The sequence below is a fragment of the Zonotrichia albicollis genome, chromosome 1 (genome assembly GCF_047830755.1).
Source record: "Zonotrichia albicollis isolate bZonAlb1 chromosome 1, bZonAlb1.hap1, whole genome shotgun sequence".
NCBI classification, from domain to species: Eukaryota; Metazoa; Chordata; class Aves; order Passeriformes; family Passerellidae; genus Zonotrichia; species Zonotrichia albicollis.
The window spans coordinates 123176291-123186291 of NC_133819.1; the positions used below are offsets into that span (position 1 = coordinate 123176291).

Sequence of the window (10001 nt, forward strand, 5' to 3'; positions counted from 1 at the left end):
TAATCTCCATGTTTGTAAGTGGGAGCTGAGGGTAAAGGCACCTGTGCTGGCTGGAAGTCCAATTATGTTCCATCCTAGAGTGATTTGCAGGAGAGTTCAAACTACAAAACCCATAATTCTTTGTGACAATACCATCTGCCATGGGTGAACTACATAATCAGGGAGAGTTCACATAGGACCCGGTTATTTCTATGGCTAGAACTAAAATTTTCTATTTTATTCATATAGCAGTTCTTTTATTTACTTCAGGCCAACCCACATGGCTTCTAAAATAATTAAATGTGTAGAGAGATTCTAGTTTTTGAGATTATACTGAAGAACTTTCTAAATTATGTTCAGATTGATTAGCTGACACTTATTTAGGAGTAGATCAAATAGATGGTAATTAAAATGTAGATATATGCTTGATGAAATGGTTAAAATTAAAAGTATTTTTACATTCCTCTGGTCTCAGGATGTCAATTACTATCCACACAGTCAAGATTATTGATTTTGTAGTCTTAAAGGGACTGAAAATGTATGTAGATGTTGGAAACTGGTTCTTTGCAGTTTTTGCTTTCATGGTAAACAATTTGCTAAACATTATATTTCAAACGGGCTGATATCCTTTCTCTCTTCTGCTAGCAGCATGAGTTATGTGCTTCCTTCCTGCTGAATACATATGTGACATGGTTTTTGCATATCTCATTTTAAATTCTGTCAGAACCATATAACTCAGAGACACCAGAAAAGAGTCGGTATTTTAACACTTGTATAGTCCTTGGCAGGACTACTCAAACCTATTCAGGTATATTTAAAAATCAAAAATGTAGAACATATAATTTGGTCTTAGAATGATAAACCTGGCCCTTTTTTATTTTTTGCATGAAAAACTCAGTCCAAGTACTTACAGTGCTATTATAGACTCTGAAGATTTTATTGTCAATTTGAAGATCTCTTAGGATTCACTTTTTATAGCTAAATGCAGACTTGCTATGAGAAGAAGAGACCATGTCCAATCACATCATCCAGATCAGCTGATGATCCAATTTCTCATCTCAGTAATGGGGATGCTGCTTCTCTGAAGTCTTTAACAGCCTTGAGATGAAAAATTGGCTTAACAGAGCTGCCTGTGGTTTGTTCATTTTCCTGAACAGTGCTACACTGTGCCTGACCCTCAGGATGCCTTGAAGTTAACAAAGAGTATCAATGAAGTAACGATAATTGAAATAGCGATTTAAATTCACCAATTATTCCCAGTACTAGACAGCTATTTTGCTGAATATATGCAAACCAGAATGCAATCAGACAGTCCCAATTTTTTTATTTTCTTCCTACTGTAGCTGTCTTGATGCTGATGTAACTTTGCGCAATGATGACTGAACCAGCAGAACCAACAAGCAGTGAACTTACAGCTCTGGTATTGAAAGTCTGTCATCTCGTAGGGCCTCAGCTAGAAGACAATCTTCATGTTCCTTCCATGTCTGCAGAAGAACTGAACTGAAATCAAACAAGTCCTCAAATGGGAGCAGAGTCTGTGTTGGAGCTGGATGTTCCCTGTACAGCACCCTCACAGGGAATCTGGGAAGCTGCAGGCAGGGGATTCACCAGGAGACAGGTCTGGCCCCAGCCAGGAGCTCCTGTAGGTTGCTCTGTGTGTGCTAAATTCTCAGACAGATAAATCTTATGGCAAAAATACCCTCCTGACTCTATTAGTTTTAAGAAGGGAAGCTGTGCTTTCACATGTGTCAATGGGACCCCTGAGTGCAGTGATTTCAGGACACCAAAGAGCTTGGACGCTAATTTCCATCTGTAATCTTTCCGGTAGAAGAACTTTTTGGGTTTGGGAACAATGGTGCCCATTTGCTTAGCTCACCAGATTTACAGCCTGCCCTCTCCCTGTCTCACAGCTCCATCTGTTTCCCTGATTTCCTGCTCTTCTGGGCTGGGCCTTAGGCTGCCCCAGCCAGCCCCACTGGGAACAGCTCCTTCAGATGTGTTTTCTCCAGCTCAGCCTTGCTTTGCACTTTTGGGCTGTTTCCTGACAACTTCCCATCCTTCTTGATCTTGAGGCTTTTTTACAAGTAGAGTGGACTGTCAGTCTGGTAACAAAACCATGAATCCTTTGTTTCTCAGCTGGAAAGGGCTAAAGTAAAATTACGCTGTACAGAAGAAATCTTCATCTCCAAATGGATGCTAAGTGATGACAACAAAGAAACACACACTATTTACTTGTGATGTCTACAGGTGAAGTATATATGTACAAATAAAAGCATTCCCATCTTGACCCAGTTCCTAGAGAACTTGCACACATGGCTGGTTAGTAGGGCCTCCAATAGTGACAAAATTGTCAGTGAGGCCTCTCCGTTGTCAAATATAAAACCCCTTCAGCACTTTGTGCCTGAAAATCCATTGTGTGTGTGTTCCAATTTAGCAAGCATCCAGGTTTTGTTGCTAGTTTTTAATAATTTTTTAAATTGTGGTGTTGGCTGTTAGAAAGTAGCCTGTCACATTTCAAGGGAACTGCACCCTTTTACAAGTTATGCATTTTTTAGCAATCATTATTTTGCATATGTATTTGTCCTGTTCAAATAAATAAAAGCAACTATACTCCAAAAACATCAAAGGGAGTTAAAGTACAAAACGATGTGGATTTCTATATTTCAATATTCATCCTTCTCTTTTTAAAATTTATTTTAGGGCACAAGTGGAAAAAATTATTGTTGTTTAACTGGTTGGTAACAGCTGGTGATACTTTATTTCAGTCTTATCATTATTAACACAGCAGATAGTCACCATAATAGCATTCATCAATAAATTAAATGTTCCCATCTTATATGCTTCAAATGGAATTTCATTGTAATTTAGCACAACTGAAATGTTCATTTGAGACAAAGCACTGTTAATACCTGAGTTAAGCAAAATAATTCTCTTTATGCCTGAGCTCTGGGATATTATTCGCACTGCTGCTTTAAAGTTGCATGTCCTGAACTAAAGATTCAAAAATACTGAAGAACTTCAAAGGGTTCGTAATGCTCAAGTAATCCAACAAGTATTAACAGTCTCTCCTCCCTAAAAAGAGAATAATTACATAACTAATTAATTTGCCATAGTACATAATCCGCTGACATTTACAATAAGCACCCCTATTGGAGGTTGAAGTAAATATTAAGTTGCACGTAAAACTATAAATAGCAAGAATTCTGATGCCAGGCAGTTTCAAAATACTGTGGAAAATAGATGAGCACTGGCTGGATGAAATAAACTTGAAAGTCTCAGCAGCATGACCATGGAAGCACACAACTATCAGTGAATGTAACCACAGAGCAGACATGCCCATTGCCCTCTGGCCATGCTGGCAGGGAGCTCTGGTCAGGAGGTCCTATGAGGGACTGAAGTGAAGGGTCTGAAGTTTGGTTTTGATAGTTTTTAGCTTTTTTGTTTTAGCTGGAGGGAGTTTCAGCATGAAGTCTCCATTTAAAGGCTGAAGCACAGTTGTGCGTGTGATGGGATCTCCCCTTCTACTGCCATGGATGGCAGGGACAGCCCCTCGTAGGATGGAGGCAGAGTAGCTCTGGTGTGAGACCTTTTGGGCAAGGATTTAATGGAGGTTTAGTTGCTGTCACAGCTGCTGATCCTAGCTGCTGACAAAGCTGCCCATTGTGCCCCCTTCCCTCCACGGAGGTCACGGAACCCTTTGGTTCCATTGCTTGGATGGGCTTGTTCTGTTACTGTCCCCTGAGTGCTGGAAGCAGGAGCCTCTTGGCTCAGCTTCAGAGCAGGTGGCGTGGCTCACAGAGTGATTCAAAGTGCCAGGGATGGAAGCTGCAAGCACAGAGTGCTCCTGAGTGTGGGATATGCTCCTGAGTGTGGGATACGCTGCACAAACTCTGGCGCTTTGAGGTGCTGGTGCAGCATTGTACCTTGACTACCAATCCCTGCATGTTGGGCACAGGTGACATAAAAGCTCACATTTCTCTCCTTTCAGGGAAGTGCAGGCCCCTTTGCAACTGCTGTCTCAAATTTGTTGGCAGAAAGGCTTCAGTTTCTATGCCAAGGATGAACATCCCAAAATCTACCACAGTGTATGGGCTCCTCAGTATAAGGAAGACAAGGATCTGCTGGAGGGGGTCCAGCAGAGGGCAAAAGGAGGCTGGAGCATCTCTCTGATGAGGAGAGACCGAAGGAGCTGGGCCTGCTTAGTCTGGAGAAGAGAAGGCAGAGAGGGGATCTCATCAATACATACAAATACCTCAAAGGTGGGTGAGAAGAGGATGGTGTCAGATTCTTGTCAGTGGTGCCCAGAGACAGGATGAGGAGCAATGGCCATAAACTAAAACGCAAGAAATTTCATGTCAGTGAGGGAGAACTTCTTCACATTGAGGGTGGCAGAGCACTGGAACAGCTGCTCAGGGAAGCTGTGGAGTCTCCCTGTCTGGAGACACTCAAAACCCACCTGGACACATTTCTATATCACCTGTTCTAGCTAACCCTGCCTTGGCAGGGGGGTGGGACTAGTTGACCTCTAGAGATCCCTTCCAACTCTAAAAATTCTGTGATATGCTCAGTGTCTCGGGTTCTGCAAAGCTTAAATTGAATTTTGCTGAATATTTAGAAGCAAATTTATTAAGGATTTATTTTAGAATGGTGGTAAAAAAATACTAATTTTACTTCATTGTTTTATCTTGATTGAGAAGAAGCTGAAGATTGTCCTGCAAATATTCCTTCCTCCTGAAAAGACAGCGTTCCTGTATTTGGATGCATGTTTATTTATTCACTTGTAACAGTAACTCTATAATTAAGCAGATGTTAATTGCATCCTTAATGTAATTAAATTAATGTAATAAATCATCACCTATCTTTTTTATTAGATTATAAGTAATTATTTACGTGCTTGTCATATTCTGATTTTGTTTACATGTATAAAAGCTTCCTATTCTTCCTGGTGAAAACAATAAAGGTGTCAGTGGGAGAAGGTAAATTACCTGATGTGTTGGTGTGCCTGAACTTTTCCAGTGGGTGGTACTCATTTTGAAGTCATACAGTCCTGACAAGAATTGTGTATGTGAAGCCAAAGAGAAACAACATGCAGCATCTCTCTGTCCTTAAACAGCAAACAGACATATTAGCAAATATCAGAGATTTACTGGTGAGCCAGGGGGAGAAGAAGGAAAGGCTAAGGTTAAGACTACCATTTGTAAATTTTAAATCAGTAATTTGAAAGCAGGCTGACAATTTAGACCTTTGAAGTCTCTGGGCTGAATGGTGTGAATGTTCACCATGGAGCCCTTCTGCTGCCTCTCTTTGGAGCTGTGACAGTGCAGCATGTTTTGTACCCATGTCCTGACTGAAATTTGCTTTTCAGCATTAAAAAGGAAAATCAGTGTAAACCCTTACATATTCATTAATAAAATAGCTACAATTTGGATCGCTGATTCCCCTTTGTTTTAAAGAGCAAAGTGCCCAATTGTGTGAATCTCTGAAAATATGGGAAGATTCAGGTGAGACAGGCAGACATTAGCATGTCAGGAGGAAATGGGTAGCTCATGTTTCTGGCCTGGCTTTTCTACCTGCATTCATCTAAAGTTGCCAATCAAGATTCCTTCAAGTAATTTCGCTTGTAAAAAAGCAAATCAGCTTAGAAGAGCCCCTCTCCAGCTATACAGCAACTTTGTTAATTGCCATTGAATTTCCTACAGTTTATAAAAGACACAGATAAATCACCATTACCACTGAATTAGTATATTAACTTTCTACCTCATGTGACTTGAGTAATGCAAGAAAGGTAGGTTAAATGGTCTGTCTACTGTAGGTGTGCCATGAGCAGCACCTGTGGCTTCCAGGAACAAAGTGTCCTCTGTAAGACACACTGAACACTAAGGATTCAAAGGTTGTTCTGGAGTCTGATCTAAGCTTGACTTTGATTACCTCTGCTGTACTAAGTACTAAAGTCAGTTGGAGTGGCATTTAAAAAAAAAAAAAAAACAAACAACGAAACACAAAAGGGAGAAAGTAAGGGTGACAGAGATTAGGGTTTACCCTGTTCCTAGTTAAAGCAGGTCTATAAACAACAGTGGTAGATCAGATCTGCAAAATTTGTTCACCTTTTCCATAAATCCTGGAAATAAGAGAGTTATTTTCACATTTTCTTACCTTGAATTTTCCCAGTGTCTCCACAGCAGGCATTCCAGATCCATTTCAGGTCTCCACTGCTGTTATTATCTGGGATATTATCCCAAATGCAATCCTACTCTAGTAAAATATCTTAATAAAATTAATATATTGCAAATACATCTGTAACCATCCCCTTGGAATATTTGATGCCCTCTGAAATGGGTTCCTGTTTAGTCTCTTGATACAATGGGAAGGTCTAGAAGAATAGGAAATAAAACACTGCCTGCAAGCTCATGTCATGCCAGCTATTTCATGCCAAATGTTGTTCTCAAGCACCTGGCAAGCACAATTCATTCATTTTCCAAATGTCAGTGGCCAGCCATCTCCTCAGGACATTCCCTCCCAACACAGAGACACTTGATAGGCACAATCAGGCAGTTTTGGCTGCCAGCCTTATTCCTGAGTCACGTGCATGAACTGTAAGGACGGAAGCGCCTCTTGTTTCTGTTTTTGTCTTCCAAGTGGGAACTTTTTATGCTCTCTTTCCAATTTCTTTTACTCTGCCACCAGTCTTTTCACAGTAGTTCAAGAGGGCTTTGACAGAGGCATATCTGGAATACTGAAAGCACCCTGCAGGTGCCTAGATGCAACAGCTGGTTCTGGCTGTGACATCCAAACCATCAATGGCACGCTGCAAGCACCGAGCTTTGGTGGGCTGTGGGAGCCAGGCGAGGCCTGTGCAGGTCCCCTGTCGGCACCATCATTCACCACTGCCCTCTCCAGGACACAGGGAGTGCTCCAGGGCTGCTGGGGCCAGTGGAGGTGTTGGGGGCCCTGCCCCAGCCCAGGATGCTCCAGCTCCCAGCTGTGGGTCACATCGCCAGTCCTCTGCCCTAAAGCTTGCACCTATAGCTGGCTGGCGGCTGGAATGCTGTCCAGAGAGTGCACTGAAAGAAGCCTTGTGCCCACACAGAGGGTGTGCTCAGTAGGGTGTTTGTGTGCAGCCCGTCTGGCCGGCCTTGAGACGCAGCTCGGCCCCTGTGTACATAATTCTGCTGTACACAAATGGGCTTTGAGGTTCTCGGGCTCATAAATATGACCAAAAAGCACTTTTCATTTCCATCCAAAATAAATTCAAGTGATGCTTCTTCCTATGCCTGAAAATACATTTTCTTCAGTGTTTTCAGTCTCTCTCATTTAGTGTGAAGAATGTGAGATGTGTGAACACAGGGTTTTGAAATGTCAGCCAATTAGCTACTAGTCATGAGGTGAATTGAAAATATTTTTCTTTCTGCTTTTTTTTCTTCACAAGATGACATCTCACCTATCTGAACACTTAGCAGTCCCTATTTCTGGCAGCCAAAGCCTGTGATTGACATTTTTTATGCCAATCACTGAAGACCTGCAATTTATGCAACCAAAAAACCTGCCCTGATGCTTAAAATAATTTAAAAAGATGTTGGCACAAGTGGCCAGAAGCATTAATGGTAAACTTTACAGCTGTCTATATGCTCTATGCATCCTGTATTTTTACCTGTCTGGCAGCAATGGACTACAGAAGTGCTCTGTCTCCAGGGTAAAGGATGAAGTTCACATGTCTATGCTGTGTCTCTGAAATGTCTCTGCTGCCTTCAGGCTGCTTGATGGGGAGAAATGACCAATTACTGTCAAAAACCAGCAGATCTGATGTTCCTTGTTGCCTGAGAAGGATGGACACCAGACAACAACAAGGGCATGCATGAGCATGTATGCAAAACCCCAACAAACTCCAATGCCCTGCCAGCCGACCCCACCTTCCATGAAAGAAGTGGGACTTGGATGAAGCCCTAAATCCCCAAAGGTGTGCAGGTGCCCACACAGCCTTTTGAGGACATGGCTAATTAGCACTCAGGTAATCAGAGAAGATTGATTGAAGTCTGGTTTACTAGAAGGGGTCTGTGTGTAAAAGTTGTACTTGACCCTACATTTGTTCACCTTTAGGGGAAAGCCCATCTTTCCTCTCAGCGTGGTCAGGCAGAAGACAGGCCAAAAGGTGTGTGGTCAGGAGGCAATGCTGATGCTCCAGAGAACTGTATTTGTTTGGAAGGAGGGCTGCATTACTGATTGTGCCTTTCACTGGCTATGCTCTCACCCTGTCCTTGGTGGCATTTGCACTAGCATGCAGTAAGGAACAGCACTGTGGACACAATTAAACCCCAGTGCAACTGCTAGCTGGGTCAGGGAGGAGGGGATGGCAGCACCTGATTACCAGCACATATGGCCACTGGTGTCAATGGAGCATTATAGTTTGACTCTCTCACTGAGTCATCTCCCCTTGAGGAAGTTGCATGAAAATAACATTTAACAAGGGTGATAAAGACTGTAGAGATAAAAGAGAGTGAAGAATCTGTTAGCAATATTTCTGTAGCAAGCAGATGACTGAATGTATTTCCAAATGTTACGTAATTTGTGTGACTCACAACACCACAGTCTATGGAGCATATGCAACATTTGGTACAGCAGCGAATCACTGTAAATACCAACAACATTTCTGTAGTCTGAGATCACTGAAGTCAGAGATGTTAGGAGACATAAACCTGCAGATTTGCATTAAGGTTCTTTTCAAATAGCTAGAATGATTATGCAGTGGTTAAATTTTTTGTTTGCTTTATCACATCTTTATGAAGAGCAGGAAACTCCCATTGTATAAAGTACTCTTCTTGGAGAAATTTTACACAAGGAGGTAATAAAATGCACTGCTACCATGTCTGCATAACTGACTCTTTCAGTGGAACTCAAGCCAGCCTGCTGTAACAGCAAGCTGTTGTTTTTTGCAGAGTTTGGACACAGATGTTTCCCTGAACATTTAATTATTAAAAGGAAGCTTCCTGATAACTTCAATAATTCCCACAATTTAAAAATTGTATCAAAAGTCCACTGAGCATCTTCAGCTCAGAAAACAATGAAGATGGACACCTGTGGTGTGGCTGAACACCTGATGCTTCCTTGCTGTTGCTTTATGTCTTTGCTTCCTAAGCTGTTTTTGCTGTGCCTCAGCGTGCTGTTCTTGCAGGACTGCCTAAGGCTTCCCAGCCCACTTCCCACCTGTATTCCTTCCTGCATTGCAACCCTGCATCTGTGGGCTTTGCCCATTTATTCCCTTTGCTCTTGCGTGCCTTCTGTCAAACCCAACACTCTTCTTCACTCTATGGCTCATGTTTCCTTGTTCCTCCCATCTGCCTTGTCCAAACATCCTCCTACTTTATTCCTGCAGCACACTCTCATTTAAGTTTCTGCTGTAAGTAAAGAACTCATTTTCTTGTTCCTCAGTTCATTCCTGCCACACCTCTCTCTAATTTTCACATTCCATAATAATTATCACAGAATCACAGAAAATAGGCCATTAACGGACATTCAGCAGTCTTTCAATCTGTAATCTTGTTCAGAGTGAACATCAAATAAATATTCTCATTCCTGTGGTAATGTAATTCAAAGATAATATTCTTATAATTAGAGAATTTTTCTTTAACTTGGATCATAATTTTTATGCAATTTAAGTCCATCCATTTTTTTCTTAATCCCCGTGGGCTTGGCAAGCAGCTTTCTAGAGCAGCTGTTTGAGTGCTGAGGATGGTGACTATGGTGACTCCTCAGTCTTCTATCCCATTCATATTCCCATCTAACAAATGCCACGGTCCAATATTTTCCATTTCCTTGGTATTTTTTCCCTATAAACAATCTCTTCTCCTTCCTTTTAGCAAATATATGTTCCTCATAGCTTCTCCTTTCCACTTTCTTCCTTTCCCCCATGCTTTCCTCTTTTCTTCTGCTTTAGATTTCAACATGTCTGTACCTCCTTGTCCCTAAAGATTAATTTCCAATCTTTCTAACAATGCCTGTTCTGCTGTATATCATTGGTGCATGTGGAG

At 41.7% G+C, this 10001-nt stretch overlaps 2 long non-coding RNA genes across 2 annotated transcripts in view; one reads left to right on the forward strand and one right to left on the reverse strand.

Moving 5' to 3' along the window:
- Positions 1–2077, forward strand: part of LOC113459496 (uncharacterized) — a 36903-nt gene extending 34826 nt beyond the window's left edge. The window contains exon 4 of the long non-coding RNA XR_003381355.2: positions 1323–2077. This is a non-coding gene — a long non-coding RNA (uncharacterized LOC113459496). The remainder of the gene's footprint in view (positions 1–1322) is intronic.
- On the reverse strand, positions 2037–6116 carry LOC141730998 (uncharacterized). Its single transcript, XR_012582851.1, has 3 exons — positions 4965–6116; positions 4232–4312; positions 2037–2175 (listed from the first exon to the last, which is right to left on the reverse strand). It is a non-coding gene; the product is annotated as an uncharacterized LOC141730998 (long non-coding RNA).
- Positions 6117–10001: the final 3885 nt, after the last annotated feature.